The sequence below is a fragment of the Dendropsophus ebraccatus genome, chromosome 11, assembly GCF_027789765.1.
Source record: "Dendropsophus ebraccatus isolate aDenEbr1 chromosome 11, aDenEbr1.pat, whole genome shotgun sequence".
In the NCBI taxonomy this organism is placed as follows: Eukaryota; Metazoa; Chordata; class Amphibia; order Anura; family Hylidae; genus Dendropsophus; species Dendropsophus ebraccatus.
This window is the reverse complement of record NC_091464.1, coordinates 45800609-45817133: the sequence shown is the minus strand read 5'-3', so window position 1 is coordinate 45817133 and position 16525 is coordinate 45800609. Positions and strand designations below refer to the sequence as shown.

Genomic DNA, 16525 nt, shown 5'->3' with positions numbered 1-16525 from the left:
AGCAGGTGGAGCGTTAAGATTTAGTGCATTCATTTAAAGGCTTTTTATATTGAGTTTAGAACTCATTAATAATTTACCTAACAAACGCTCATAAATAATCCGTGTAGATTTTAGCAAAGCTGAACCCATTTTTGTATATAAACGTTACATCAGTAACGTTACATCAGACAAGCTGTAACCAAGGAGAAATGGATTGTCTTTTTAAATAACAGGGGCCTTTGAAGTCTACAGGAGCGCATATTAACATAAAATGAATACGTATGTGACAACGCAACTGGAGGTCATTGTAACTTTTATTAGTCTGTCAGCATAATATTGTACATAGCATGAATTACACGCTCTAAAATCTAACTACATGCTTGGTTTTCTTCCTCAAGAGTAAGGATAATTCACATACTTTGCATCTCATTTTAGAAAGTCTGTGTTCTAGATAGTTGCTTAAAGAAGTTATCGGCCTTAGGTAGACATATACTTGTAATATGGAAAAATCTATACCGACTTTATAAAAGACATTTATCTGTGATGTTATTAAAGGCATAAAAATACTAACCCGAAATATAAAGATGCTGTACTGTAGAGATATTACCCCGCCTTTTGCTGTTGCCTTTAACTCTTGGATTTGTGGTTCTTCTCATTGTGTCTGGTTCTACTTCTGCCAGCTATTATTTAGGGAATCAGTCACTAGGTTATCTATGAGCCACCGTCCTGGTACCAAGTCATGGAACGGGGGATATCATAGGTGAATTATGCTGTCTGGTTGATTCTTTCCCTGGGTGTAGTAGAGACCAGATTATTACATATCTATTTAATGAGTCTGCAGTGCTTCTGTGCATGTTTGAAGCCTAGCCAGTGATGAGCATCCCAGATCTTTCCCTAGAAATTGTAGCCTGTTATAGGCAGGAACTTAGTTTTGTTCCTTTGAATGTATTTATAAGCATTTCATCTTCCTATAGTGCTGATTTTACATCTCCAATGTCTAAAGATTGCCGGTATATTTTTCTATTATATTGTTTTTCAGCGCTCTGCATAACCTTTTCTGCACAGGGCTAAGAATTTATACACTTATCATATTGGCAGTAGTAGTTCTATGCATCACACTTGGGTAATGTAACTTGAAAAGAACAAACAGCTGTCAGAGTTTTGTCCATTAGAAAATAGGTTTGCAAGAACGAAGGTCATTTCATTCTTGTACAATTTATATTCAGTCTCTTCCTGCCCAGAAGATGACAGTCAATAGAATACAAAAGGTTACATGGGCAGTAAAGAAAGAAAGAACAAAAACAAGTCCAGTATCTGCCCAATTATTAATCGTCCATCCTTTTTTTTTTATTTATCAAGATCTATACCTGCCAATGCTGAAAATCCTAAAATCAAACAATTTAAGACCCACCCTCCAGATCACCTGGGAATGTGCCTAAATCACTCAGGAATGCACTTTTAGGCAGGGTTTCTGTAAATTAAATGCTGCCTCTTTTTCACCCACCCCTCTTAATTGTAGTAAGAAGATTTCATATGTTATGCAAGGGTCCTAGTGGGGAGGGAGTGTGGCTTAGACATGCAGAAAATTGGTTCCACACCCCCAAAAATAAAGATTTTTAATTCTGAATAACATGTAGAACAGAGGAAACAAGCAATGAGAAACAGCTTAATATGTCATAAGTTACTGTACAATATAGCAATCAGCATGTGGTGTATAATGGATAGTAAGTGCATAAACCTGAAAAAACTGCAGCAGTTTGTAGATACAGGATGGAACTGCAGATACAACATGCTACAATAGAGCAGCATTGCTGCTGTCAGAGGTTTGTGTGGTCACATGACAACAATGGGGAAGGGGTGTGTGTTCAGCACGGACCAATCAGGAAGTGAGAATCACAGAGCTGTGCAGGAGGACAGAGACAGAAACTTTTATGTACAGCAATTTGAATGGCTGAGTGTAAGTGCAGGCACATTACAGCAGTAGTGTGTATAGCTGAGTGTGAGTGCTGGCACATTATAGCAGCATTGTGTATAGCTGAGCGTGAGTGCAGGCACATAATAGCAGGAATATAAAGGATGGGAAACACAAGGGCTGATAGACTGCAGGGAGCATGAAGGAATGAGCAGGGCAGATGTGGGCACATACATGCAGCACTCTCTGTCTGGGGAGAGAGGGGTTACAGCTATAAAGAGATTACTTCCACAGTCCTGTCCCCTGATGCAAGCCCCAGTCTGAAGTGGATCTGCCATGATTCGGAAGGTGAGGGAGACTTCCTGGGTTAGAGAATAGTGCTGTAGACCCCGCTATGCAGACCATGCCCCTCCCCAGCTCCCCCTCCCACCCAGTACAGGGAGCTCTTAAACCAAAGCAATGCTCTTAAACCAAGTTACAATTTTCAAAAATGGTGAGCTCTTCTTGCAAAGTGCTCTTAATCCAAGTTACGCTTAAACCAAGGTACCACTGTGTATTTATGTTTAAGAGTGTATACATGTCCAATCCTGGTGACATCTCTGCAAGTGTTTTGTGAATACATTCTGTATGACTTGGCTTATCTCATATACCAGTGGATGGCAATTCAGGTCTTCACAGGATCTCGACATTAACAAACAACAAAGGAGGACTGACCCCAGAATCATTCTGCCCTTCATTCAATGAATGAAAGGGGAGAAGGCTGAATAACAGCTGGGTTCTTCTAACCTGAGATGAGGAGATGTAGAAGCAGGACAGCATCAAGAAGAGGATTTTATTTTTAGTTTTTAACAATTTAGGTTTTCGTATGTATCTTAAAGGGTAAGATTTCATACAGTAAATACAGATTTACAATATGTTGTGTACAGATGTTCTTCGGTGTGCTGAAGGCACTTGGTGTATTATGTGATTTAACAGTTTAATGCTAAGCAAGAAGATAATCCTTCATTCATAAATCGCGACTTATTTATACATGTTATGAATGTGATCCGCTATCCTGAACGCTTATAGCGCAGGGATTTCTGCATAGGGCACATTCACGTAATTAGAGAAAATTTACTTAAATGAGATAAAAAATATCCTTGTCCGCTGTTAGCGTTCAGCTCCTCAGTGCTTGATTTACATAGTTAAATATTTATATACTGAAATGACATGCATCTTCTAACTCATTCTGGTAGTGAAGGAGACAAATTTTGCCTTATTCTGTATCAAAATCCAGATGCCAGACCATGGCTGAGCAAAGATCACTATTCCCTATTGCTCACTGTGTGTTTAATACAAAACAAATGGGTGGTATTGCTCTTTCAGTGTTTTTATTGCTTGTCTGTACCTTATGGGATGATATGGATTTTATTTATTGCTGACATAAGAGACACATACGTCCACAGTATCATTTTGTTGTTGGTCTGGAAATTACCTACAGTAGCTGAAAAGATTAAAGGAGAAGTTCCGCCCAAAGTATGTTTTAATATGTTATTACTTTTGGAAAGTTAAACAAATTTCTAATGTACATTAAAGGGGTTGGCCACTTTATAGTTAAATAGGTCAGTACAAAGTATTAGTAAGTGTGCTCACTGTATATACTGACAGCAGCTCCCTGTGTACCTCATAGAGCTAATATCAGACTCCCCTTCACCAGGCTGGGCTGCCCTGCCCTGTTTTGTTTCAGTCCATATAATGGCTGACATGGAGGAGCATGTGACCATGCCCTGTCCATTGTGTCCTCCCTAGACATATACAGGCTCAGTGGTGGACACTGGGGGGCGGGGCCTGGTCACATGCTCCTCCATGTCAGCAATCTTGTGGACCAAAACACTACAGAGCAGGGCAGCCCAACCTGGAGGAGGGGAGTCTGATATTAGCTCTATGAGGTACACAGGGAGCTGCTGTCAGTATATACAGTGAGTACAGTTACTAATACTGTACACTGAGCAATTTTACTATAAAGTGGCCAACCCCTTTAACTATGGGAAATGCACATATAGTGTTGTTTCCCTGAATTTAGTAGAGGAGCAGGGAGTCTTCAAATTCTCTCAAAAACCGTGACGTCACAAATCCGGTGTAATTCCTATGGAGTGTCCAGCAGGGGGCGCAATATATGTAGAAGTCTATGGCACTGTATTGAAGTATATGGAAGAGTATGTAATGTAAAAACTACACTTTATTGATGGACTATGTTTATGGATAGACTATGCTTATGGAATAATTTGGGGAGCAAGGGTGCTTGCTCCCCAAATGGAGGGCATTGAGCAAGGGGGGAAAGAGGTGCCGGTACATCTAACTATCTACTTCCTCCCTCCCTGCTTGGTGCAGTGGGACAGATAGACACTACTACTCCTCCCATTATCTGCTCAAGTTGTCCTTTAACTTGTGTTATATAGTCACACAATGATACATTTACCGTTAAGCAGGAACATGAATTCAATGAATTGCGGCCGTAGGAAACCCTGTCAGTTCACACTATGAAGTGAGCGGCTCCGGCCGCTCGCTCCATAGTGTGCAGGGAGAAGCTCTGATGCGGGAGCGCGCTGATGCGCCCGCATCAGAGCTCTACGGCCGGACAGATCATCCGGCCGGTACTTAAGTACCGGCCGCGATGATCCGGGCAGAGACCGGCCGTTCCGTGACTCGGCCGGGGTCACGGAACGGCCGGTCTCTTACGACGTGTGAACATAGCCATAAAGTGATACGTACTACAAAAAGTGGTCCAAGTAAGGACAACCAACAAACCGATAAAAGGGTCAATAATGGGTCACTATTGGCCAAGACTCATTGATGTCTGTGAAGAGCAAAGGCTTGTTTGTCTAGTCCAATTTCAGAGATCTATCATAGCGCAAAAAATGCTGAAAAAATTTTAATGGTGGATATGATAGGAAGGTGCCCCAATACATATAGAGCACAGGTGTCAAAGCTAAAGCTTTAGCTGTCAAGGCATAGTTTTGTAACAGCTGGAGAGCCTTAGTTTGACACCTGCAACAAAGTACTCCTCTTCATGACAGTGTTATGGAAGATTAACAGAGCACAAGGCAAATAGATCACATCATGCATCAAGTTATATAATCTAAATTAAATTATTACTTTTATTAATAATGATGGTAATAATAATGTACCTGAAACTTATATACATTTGGGAATCTTGATTCTTTTTCAAGTCAGTGGATCATAATGTCAATTGAGTCGAGCTATTTGTAAAACCTACTGGAGTAAATGTCAAGTCATGAGCTTATTTCCCAGGAGGGAAAATGTTCTCTTGTGCGGTATCCTGGCTCTTTCTGCTATAGAGTATCAATGACTTTGAAACATTTTTACTGTTACATTTTTACTTGCACATTACTAATTATCATTACTATGGGAAAGGGAATGAAATTTGATTAAACAAGTTATATAAATTAAATAATGCTCAGCTAAAATCCATTTGGACACCAACTGGTTACAAGATGGCAGAACTGGACTTCACCTATAGCAGTTGCATTCATGGGTCCTAACAATGGCTTCCAGTACTCATATGTCCTTAAGACTTACAGTAGCGCTGACCTGGGTAACAACCAGACTGTCACAAAAACAAATATATAAAAGCATGTATCAATATCAGAAAGTAAGAAATAACAAGAATGGGTATTCACCAATAGATGGCGAAAAAAAATTACAATATGCAAAGCATACCCGTACCTAATAACAGAGCTTTAGAACCTGGAGACAAAAACTATGGCTGAGCAGTTCTGAACTAAGCAGCAAGTGAGAATGGATCAAACAGAAACGAAAGCAGCTACAAAATATAGAAACAAGGACTCTTGTTGCACAGTGTGTTCTGTATAATCTACAAAAGTCAGGGACTTTAGGAACTTTACATCAATAGACTGTCGCCGATGCAGGGATGCTGGTGCCATGGTCCCTTGCCGGTGCCACGGGTGTATTTCTAGTCAACTGCCCAGCCTGAAGCACTGAAGGCGGGGCTGCCTGTCCGCAGTGTGACAAAATTCCTCCCCCCTGTGACGCGGCTCCATTGACTCTTATGGAGCCGCGTCCCAGAGAGGAGAGCAGAGTGTCACACTGGGGGCGGACAGGCTCGCCTCCAGTGCTTTAGGCTGGGCCGGTGAACAGGAATAGACTGTGTCTGTTTGCAGGAACTGGGCCCCGGTTCAAAAAAAGGTCTGCAGCATCGGCCACACCCGTGCCATTGTCAGTCTATTGATATAAAGCTCTTAAAGTAAGGTACCTGCTTCGCTTTAAAGACTGCCACTTTCAAATTATTATGAGAAAGTAAAATATCAGGATGATCCTTGCTAGCCGTAAGACTAGATAAAAATATAACCTATAATCCTGAGAATTTAAAGGGGTTGTCCAGGCTTAGAAAAACCTGGATGCTTTTTTCCTCCCCTGTCCTCACTTTTAGTGTTTTGCAGATCAGTTGTATTAAAGTGAACTGGGCCGAACTGTTATTCCACACACAACCTGAGAATAGATGTGGTGCTGTCTTTGCAAAAAAAAAAAAAAAAAAATAGCTGTGCTTTTTCTAATCCTGGATAACACATTTAAAAGGGTTGTCTGGTATAAAAATAAAAAAAAATTCAGACACTAGTGAAAATTATATAAAATTCTTAGTTGAGTAATTAGGTTAGGGTTTTGTGCTTAAACCTGGTTTGCCCATGTGTTTTTTGGGTATTCCATCCATTTTATTGCAGCTTTTCATGCAGTTTTTATTCCGCCTGTGATGATAACACAAGTAAAATGATTACCTGCTGGGAAGTTTCACTGCACATTGCAGCAGATTGCTGGAGGATCCAACAGCGAGGCAACCTGTGATCATCCTACAGGTCTGAGCTCTGCTCCACATTGCTAGGCAAAATTCTCTCATTACGTATTAATATATGTTGTATGACTGAGACTAACAAGCCGTGCCCCTGGTATTGTGTCGAAGTGCCAGTTGGAAAGGTTTTCTATCAAAAGGGTCATAAATCTTTGGGCCACCAAAGGTAAATTTTAGGAAACTATTAGTTAACCTCCCATCTTTAACCCCTTAAGGACTGGGCCTGAAAGGGAACCAATCAGCCCAATTTAGCTGATATGGTTCCCAGGAGCGCTGTATAAAGCTCCTGCAGCAGCTGCTGGACGTACCAGCCGTGCCTGCAGCAGAAGCTTTATACCGGAAAAAAAAGAGTTTTATTCTCCGGGCGCGTAACAGGCAGAGGCGGGGAGGTAGTCATCCAGGCGGCTCCCCGCCCGTATCTAGTCACCGCGCTCTGCCTGTCAGCATGCTCGGTGGGGATGATTGACAGGCAGAGAGGTCCTTTACTGGCCTGTATTTGCATTTTTTAATTTTTTTTACCGCTTTTTGTTCACGACGTTCACTGTGCAGTAACAATATTGTTTTATTTTAATAGATCAAATGATTACGCATGCTACGGTATATTATATAAATTATCTTTATTATTTTTATGTTTTTGATTGATTTGATTGATTTTTTTTTTTTTACACTTTTTAAGTCCCCCTAGGGGACTTTTACATTAATAAATTAGATTGAACTCACTGATCACTGCTATGCCATAGCATAGCAGGGATCAGTTTTATCTGTGATCTTCTGATACAGCCTGCCTGTGGCCTGTGGCAGACTGAATCAACAGATTGAAGACCTGACTGCATGGAGGAAGGTAAGGGACCTCCAGCAGTCAGGCAATACGATTGTGACCCCCGCAGACATCGGGGTCCCGATCAGTAAGTGACAGGAGATGCTCCTGTCACTTACACTTAAACGCCGTGGTGCGCTGCGATCGCAGCGTTTAAGGGGTTAATGGTGGGCAGCCGCCATTGAGGGTAAGGGCTTGGCTGCAGATAGCAGCCGGTCCTCACTGGCTATGGAGCTAGCTCAGCCCTCCTGCGTTAAGGCCCAGGTAGCGGGGGCATAAGTGTACACCCACGGTTGTTAAGGGGTTAACATACTAATAAATCTGCCTGGTGTCTCCCCCTCTCCTGTATTATTATGTTTTATTTTCATCACTTTATGCAAGAGCTATTGTCTCTTGGATCTACAATGTTTTGTCAGTAAATGATTGATTCATTGACAAGAGGTTTAATAGTACAGGAATAGATATCTTTAGTTACAAGTTATTCCTATGGGACAGACACCCTATTTATAGATGTGTTTTGTTTCAAATAGGATCTATAAATGTTCAGCAGAGACTAGAAATAAGCTGATAATTGTGAAAGGCAGCCGCGTGTGAGATTCCTCACTGTATGACATCACTAGAGCGAGAACCATGAGTAATGTCCATGCCGTGTCATTGAGTTTAAAACCATAAGCTGCTTTTCTCATCTACTACGTCTATGTTACTGCATCACAGGTCAGATATTACATTGATCTTCTTTGTTTTCAAGGTGAGATGTCATTTGACATCAGTTTATTTTTAGCCAGGAGACATTAGATGCTGGTTGGAGACTAGGTAACAATGTATAATACTGAAAATGTTCAAAATACGGAAACAAATTTTTAAAGGTTTCCTCTTAAAACCTTTTTATACAAACCTACTTGGGCCAAAGTGTACCATTTCTCAGCAATTAGCAAATATCGAATGTCTTTTTTTTTTTAAGACAGTGATTGCCGAAGAATCCTGTAGCGTCAACTGAGCCTATGGCTGTATTCATGTTTTCCACTATTTCCTAGGGCTGCATCCAACTTCTCCAGCCATGTTACCAGGAGTCAAATGCAGAGCGTCATCTCTTCTCAGCCTTTTGGCTAAGATCAAGTGTAGTACCTGTTCTTATCAGTTTAATATCTGATACGTCCCCTATCTGGGGAACAGAAATTAAATTTTAGAACAGGAGATGGAAAAAGAGCTTGCTCTGTCCTCTCCAGGCATTGACCTGGTATTGCAGTGCTTCCAGGTTCAGTGCAAAAAATTTAAATAAAATGCTGAGTCTTTAAGTTCGGCAAGTTTTCTCAACACTAGTTATTAGTAGTTTATAGGATATACCACACACATATTGCTGTTAATAATCTATACACTGTACGTGACAGCTGGGGTGTAACTAGAAATGGCTGGGCCCCATAGCAAACTTTTCCTGACTGACCACTAAGCCCCACCCCTTCCCGACTGACCACTAAGCCTCCGTTTCCTGACTGACCACTAAGCCCCCCCCTTCCCGACTGACCACTAAGCCTCCCTTTCCTGACTGACCACTAAGCCCCCCCTTCCCGACTGACCACTAAGCCCCCCCTTCCCGACTGACCACTAAGCCCCCCCTTCCCGACTGACCACTAAGCCCCCCTTCCCGACTGACCACTAAGCCCCCCCCCCCCCCTTCCTCACTGACCTTTCAGCCATCATGTCTAATGAAAACTGCTTGTCAGGAGTGCTTGCAATTAAAAGGATATTTGCGGAACCCAGAAGACCCACTTGGCCACCTGGTGCTGTAAATGATGATGGCTCGGGGGGCCCAGTGTATTGCAGGAGCAGGCCACTGGGCCCCCTGATGCAGTGGGCCCCATATCAGCCGCTATGGCTGCTACAGTGGTAGTTATGTCTCTGCATGACAGTTATAATAAATGGTATAGATTTTCCATTGGAATAACAGCTACTAGTTGCTACATTGTACTGCAATAGCAAATACAGAAACCGGAAATCCTTCTCAGTGTGTTGATCAAATACAGGAGTTGTAGTTGAGTTTTTCCTAAAGTTTTTTTTTCTATTTTATGAAGTAATGATATATTTCTAGAATATGCAATCTCTTTATGATCAGTAGGGGTAAGAACTGTAGGACCCCCTATTCATGAGAATTAAGGGCTGCAACATTGGTTTAGGTTTTGCCTCCCTTGAACAGTGGTAACCAATGCTGAAGCCAGACAATGGAATAGCTGTGGATATTTCCCACCGCGGCCAAGTCCTGTGCACAAGCCCTATTGTGCATGGGTAGCCAGTGCTCCATTCATTGGAGCCAAACATGGTTGAGTGTCACACATGCTCAGTGCACCCCCTTCATTGCAGGGAACATTCCCTTCCGTTCTGGTGTCTGGCAGGAGGACACACACCTAGATATTCTTTTTATGGATAAGGGATAACTTAAAATTTTGGGATATTTCCTTTTTATGGATACATTTTGGGATATCTCCTTTTTATGATACATTTTGGGATATCTCCTTTAATATTATCAATAAGAGCTAAAAATATTAAAAGGATGATTTTAGTTATTTCTGTCGTAGACAATGTATTTTTCTGCCTATGACAAATGTGAATCTGTGCAGTATATTTATATGTCTTAGATTTATTTGTTCCTTTTTTCCTGCCATATCCATTTGGCCCATCTACAATACATCCCAGAGGCATTTTTAAGAAATTGAACGCTTTGTTGTGAGTATTATCTTGTAGTTAAATTGTTGCAGATGAGTCACTGGAAACCATTTTGATCTGTGATTCACATTGCGGCTCTTACAAGTGACTAGATTAGTTTCATGATGTGTCCTTTTGACGTCGGTTCTCATGGATCATTCCCAAGTAGTCTCTTCCTCGTGCTGTGATTAATGGTAGATGGTTGTCTGAGGAGATGTGACTGCACCTCTTGTCTCAAGTTATTTTTACAGGATGCAATGAGAGCATGAAGTATCTGCGTCTATTCTTGTCCTTTTTCTCAATGCACTTAGTTACGTTGGTCAGTTCCCAGCTACGCATTGTTTTCCATGATACTGCCACATGCTATGAATCATACAAAGAGGTCATAAGCAAGCTCTTTTGCACATTTATGCCAGTCTTTCTACATTAGGGAAACAGATCACTGATCTCAGGAAGACCAGCCAAAGATAACACTGCCGGCTGCTGGTTAAAGCGCCCAATACAGTGAAATCCTAGGTACATTGCTCCCTGGGAAATACAAATATGCAAAAAAGCATGTGCAGCCTCATTGTGGGTTCACACTGCGTTTTTGCAATCCGTTCAACGCATCCGTTTTTAATTGATTACTTTAAACATGGATTGCAAAAATGCAGTGTGAACCCAGCCGTAGAGTCTCCAAACACAGGACTAGCCAGATATATCTCCGGGAAGGATCCAGCCAGGGGATGGCTCCTGTAGCAAAACCACCAAAACCACCATAGTAAGTGGTCCTATAAGTCAATGTAATGACAAGGGATAAACCAAGGCCAGGTATCCATCCACATACAGCTGCCTCGGGGTGTTGCCCCTCATCAGTGTGGAGCAGGATTCTGGCTAGGTGGGAGCAATGCCTAGTAGAGCCATATGGGAAACAGATCACTGATCTTTGGGACACCAGCCAAACATAACACTGTCGGCTGCTGGCTAATGCACTCTATACAGTAAAATCCAAGGTGCAATAGTCTTAGTACTTAATTATGGTGATAGCAGCAGCTGGGGCCGTGGTCCTTTTTTTGAACCGCAGCCCGATTCCTGTGTACGGCGCCGTTCTATCCACGGGTACCCACCCTTCTATGACGCGGGTCCATTAGAATCATAGAGGGGCGGGGGTTTCCTCCCACTGGGGGCGGGCCGGTCCGCCTCCAGTGCTTCAGCCCCGACCCAGTACCTGTGAATAGAACGGAGCTGTACACGGGAACCGGGCCGCAGTTCAAAAAACGGACCTCGGCACCAGCTTCCCCGTGACGGCATCGTTCTATCCGTGGGTCATATTAAAGAGGATGTACCTGATGGTATATCCTCTTTAAGCAAGCTGGCTGCAGAGACCAGCTCCAATGGCAACTATACATGCAAAATAGATGTAGAGAAAATGTGCATTAAGCTGAAAACCCACACAGCAGTTTTTCTACCAAAACCAGAATTGGATCCAACTGAAATGTACAGGTCTCCCACTGCAGTGGCAATTATCCAAAAAACTGCCATGTGTGTTTCCAACCTTATGTTTGTTGATATGTACAGAAAGATTAAGACACAGTTATATTCCAGTCCATATAACTTCGAAAAGGTTATATATGGAGCTAAAAAGTAACTCCGTATTTGTATTATTAAAAACACCCTTTTTTGTCTTGTAGAGTGAAGTGCATATTCATTAAGACCACTCTCAAAAAGAAAGTGGCTTAGCGAAGTTTTGTGTTATAGCCCAGTATGTTGGTGGGTGGGTGATGATGTGTTAAACCTCTTTCAATGGGGGAATAAGGTCAGTGTAATTATAAGCTTGTCAGGTATGGTGAGGTGTCATCTTGACATGATATTGTATTCAGAACTGAGATGTAAATCTGCCCACAAAGATAAAGATGAGTCATTATCTCTTTCGATAAAGAGCTGATATATTTGCTTTCAAGGCCACTTTCTTACCGCTATAGAACTACTGCAGATAATAATAGGTTAGTATTCAGTCTGTTGACATTACATGCACATGGAATGATCTGGTATAGTGAACATCTGTCTTCTGTACATTTGCATTGTGAAAAAAAATGGTTATGAGGTTTAAATGGTGTAACAGATTGTAGTAGAACTAGGTTTTCTTTTTAACATAATATAGTAGAAGAAGTCATACTTACCTGTCCCCATGTACCTGCAGTACAGTGCCACCAGCTCGATCTCAGCCTCCAGTCTCCTGTTTTTTTACCAACTTATGTGTCATCAGGACAAGGCAGGAACTACCCACATAGCCAGTCAGTGACTGTAGAGGTGTCCCACCTCAGTTACTGACTGGCTGAGCAGGCATTCATTTGGGAGCCTGGCTGTAATGTTGCAGAAGTGACTCTGTGCTGTGGCGACAGGTAAGTATAACTTCTTTATAATATTCCCACACTTCCTGCCCACCATTTTTAACTTTTCTGCTTCAATAAACTTGGTGCACAGCATTATAGATTTTACTTAGTAAGTCTCTAAAATTGAGTTGTGTTGACAAATTTGGCTGCAGCTTCTTCCAATATTGTTTGACTTATAGTTTTAACATGGTGGTAAAGTCTATCATTTAAAACCATTTGGAAAAGAAAGAATAACATTTCTAAATATTGTACTAAAGTGAAAAAAATATATATGATTGTAAAACCGAGAACAATCTCACATGGAAGATATGACAGCTTTCTACAGGTGTAAAAACAAAGATTAGCAAACTCACTCAGTGGAAAAAAATCTCAGTGAAATGGAAGTAGAATATGGAGTGCAAACTACAGTAGCTGAAACATAGTACATATAAGTGAAGCCAACTGTGACGCCATTATCCAGTATGGATGAGTAGCACAAATACACTGTATATACATAGTAGGCTTCTGTTGGCTTTGTAGTCACTTTCTGTGTTAGGTAAGGCCGACCAATAAGAGAGTTGTCCCATCGGAAAAAAAAAAATTCAGTATTTTTATGATTTAGTCTCATGTTTACTACCATACCATAGGGATTCCATAAAGTGCATGAGCCCACTATTGTATGTATGAATCCAACAGAAAAAATAGGGGCATGCTTTATGGTTTGCTGTGCATGCATAGACTTTCTGATGGCGTCTGTACAGCTGGGTGCAAGGCCGTAAATACTCTGTGCCCAGGGTTCTGTCATGTGCCGGAGCCCTTACAAGTTCTATAAAGAGATCAACAGACAATTTTCTCTTCCTAGGAGGTAAATGGTGATACAGTATTGTTATTTCTTTCTGCTGCATGGAAATAATATATCATAGCAGAATTAAAGCATGATGGTTCAGTGGTTAGCACTGTTGCCAAGGTACCAAGCATATGCAAGACTTCCAGGGCTGCTGTAAAGTTCCAGTACTGTGTGACATAAGGTCAATGAAAACATAGAAAAACCTCTCTCTTGCTTCTGTTTTTGTAAAGCCTGCCTTAGTAATACATTTTTTTTTCCCAAATATTTTTATTAGATTTTTCAAATTTTATCTATAACAATACAGTTACATATCAAAGGAAGACATAAATAGGATACAATATAGTAAGTTTGAAAACAATTTTGCTATAAAAAACAATAGAATCTAAAGAACAAAAATTAATGCTCTACAGGATCGAAAGAAATGTAGATAAAGAATCTCTATCTTTAATATAATTAAGGAACTCTGAGTACTCCTAGGGTGCCCCTTGCCTACGCCGTCTGATACCAAACAGTATTACAAAAGTGTTTCATAACAGCTTCCCTCTCCTCCTGCGACATAACCTTTATGAGAAAAAATTTCCATTTTTTAATGAAATTTTTTGTGGAAACATCTTTGTTGCGGATTACATCCAGCATTTCCCAATGAAGAGTTTCTTTAAGCGAGGTTGTTAGCTCAGAAATAGTGGGAAGTGTGTCAGAGATCCAGTGGTTTAGTAAGCCTTTTAAGGCCAGTAACAGAGTAAAATGAATACATTTTGAGGCTATAGGTTTTTCAGAGGGATCTCCATCCCCGGCCACCACAACATGAAAAACATAACTGAGTAGAGTTAGAGGTATGGATTCATTCCATGTATTCTGAATAAAGGTTTGTACTAATTGCCAGTATGTCTGAATTTGAGAACGAGACCAAACACAGTGTAATAAATCTGCGCTAGGTTCTTTACATTTTAGACAATATGTCAAGAAATCATCTGGCATGGTGGAGTAAGAAAAGTTAAAAGCGTAAATTGCCTTATGGAGTAGCCGGAAGTGGATTTCCCTCAATTTCACACTGGGAGTGGCTGCAGTAACATATCGGATGCTATTTAGTAATTTTTGTTCCAAATTATCTGTATTTCTGCAGCCCATTTCCGAAGAAAAGGGGGAGAAGATTTGTGTAAGGAATCAACACATATCCTACGGTATATTTGTGAAAGAGATAAGGTGGGAGAAGAATTGGAGCATAGAAAATCAAAATCATTAGTTTTTTCTGCCTTCGCACAAGATTTAACTCTATTAATAGCAAAAGAACACAGTTGTTCAAATAAAACCTGGTGATGGGGAGGGATATCATACATGTCTCTAAATTTTTCCCAAGATAACAACTCTCCCTTATCTGAGTCCAGTAAGTTACTTAAGTGAGTGATTTGTTTTTGTTTCCATACCATATAGTCAGGATTGATGTTACCATGTAGAAAGAGGGGATTGTCCCATAAAGGGAAAAACTTAGAAAGACTAAATGGGAGTTTATACAATTTTCTTAAAGCTTTCCATGTGGCAACGGTATCAGCGATAATAACATTGTGTTTTAAATGTAAGGGTAGTTCTGAAATAGAGAAGTGAAGAAGCGAAGCCAAAGGCCAAGGAGAAGAAAGAGCAGACTCCAAGGAATAATTAGAAAAGAAAGAAGTACCGTTAATCCAGTCTCTGATGTGTCTGAAAATGGAGGCCAAATTATAGAATCTGATATTAGGTAATTGAGCACCACCTTTATGTTTGGGGAGGCTGAAAGTATCATATGCTATTCTTGGTCGTTTTGACCTCCAAATAAATTTGGTAAAGGCTGATCTGAGTCGAGAAATATCCTTATGTTTTAGTAGTAAGGGGATCATTTGTAAGGGATACAATAATTTAGCAAATGACATCATCTTAATAAGATGAATACGGCCTAAGATTGAAAGGGGTAAATTTTTCCACCTATCAAGTTCTTGTTCTATTTTTTGGAAGATTGGGATATAATTTAATGAGTAGAGAGAAGAAGGGGTATGTCCAATTTTAATTCCTAAATATAAAAGGTGTTGTTTTGCTATACCTATACCTTCAGGGTAAATATGGGGAGCCAAGTGTGGTATTAAGGGTAACAATTGGCTTTTAGTAATATTAATTTTAAAACCAGAAAATGAGCCAAAGTTTTTCAAGATTTTTAAAACACCAGGGATGTGTGATGTGGGATTTTCTAGGAATAATAAGGTGTCATCAGCGAAGCAAGCTATACGTACTTCTTCATTGCCTACTTGAATGCCTTTAAATTCAGGTGTGAGGAGAAGAAATCTAATTAAGGGCTCTAATGCTAAATCAAAAAGAAGGGGGGACATTGGGCAACCTTGTCTGGTTCCTTTAAGGATTGGGAAAGTGTCAGACAAGAATCCAGGTGTATGAATGCGAGCTATTGGGTTATTGTATATGGTAGAGATAAGATCTTTAAAAGGTCCTGTAATGCCATAACGAGAGAGGGTCATATCCATCCATTCCCAGTTAAGATTATCAAATGCCTTTTCAGCGTCTAAGGCAAGCAGTCCTGGTGAATGGTTTGGATTTTCCCTTCGTCGTACTACTTCCTGTACGGTTAGAACTGTCCTAATATGAGTTATCGCTGAGCGGCCCTTTATAAAGCCAACTTGGTGGCTACTAATCAACTTAGGGAGAAATAGAGCAAGCCGGTCAGCCATAATTTTCGTAAGAATTTTTAAATCTTGATTTATAAGAGAAATAGGCCGATATGAGGATGGAAGTTGTGGGTCTTTCCCTTGTTTATGGAGTAATCTAATATAGGCCATTTCCCCTGAAGGTAACATGCATTTATTATCTATTATATGTTGATATACTTTTTGGAGAGTTGGAACCAGATCAGTATTTAGAACTTTATAAAATTCTCCACTAAATCCATCTGGCCCTGGTGTTTTATTATTATGAAGGGAAGATATTGTTTTAGAGATATCCTCAGGAGAGATGGGGGCATTTAATGATGCCAGAGAATATTCGTCCAATTTGGGAAGATTCAGAGACTGGAGAAACTGTT

At 40.7% G+C, this 16525-nt stretch overlaps 1 protein-coding gene and 1 non-coding gene across 4 annotated transcripts in view; both read left to right on the top strand.

Moving 5' to 3' along the window:
• The window catches only part of SGSM2 (small G protein signaling modulator 2), a 237801-nt gene that overhangs the window by 68531 nt on the left and 152745 nt on the right, over positions 1–16525 (top strand). The gene's annotated exons all lie outside the window — the stretch shown is intronic.
• LOC138768226 (U2 spliceosomal RNA) lies at positions 8659–8843 on the top strand. Its single transcript, XR_011358957.1, has one exon. It is a non-coding gene; the product is annotated as a U2 spliceosomal RNA (small nuclear RNA).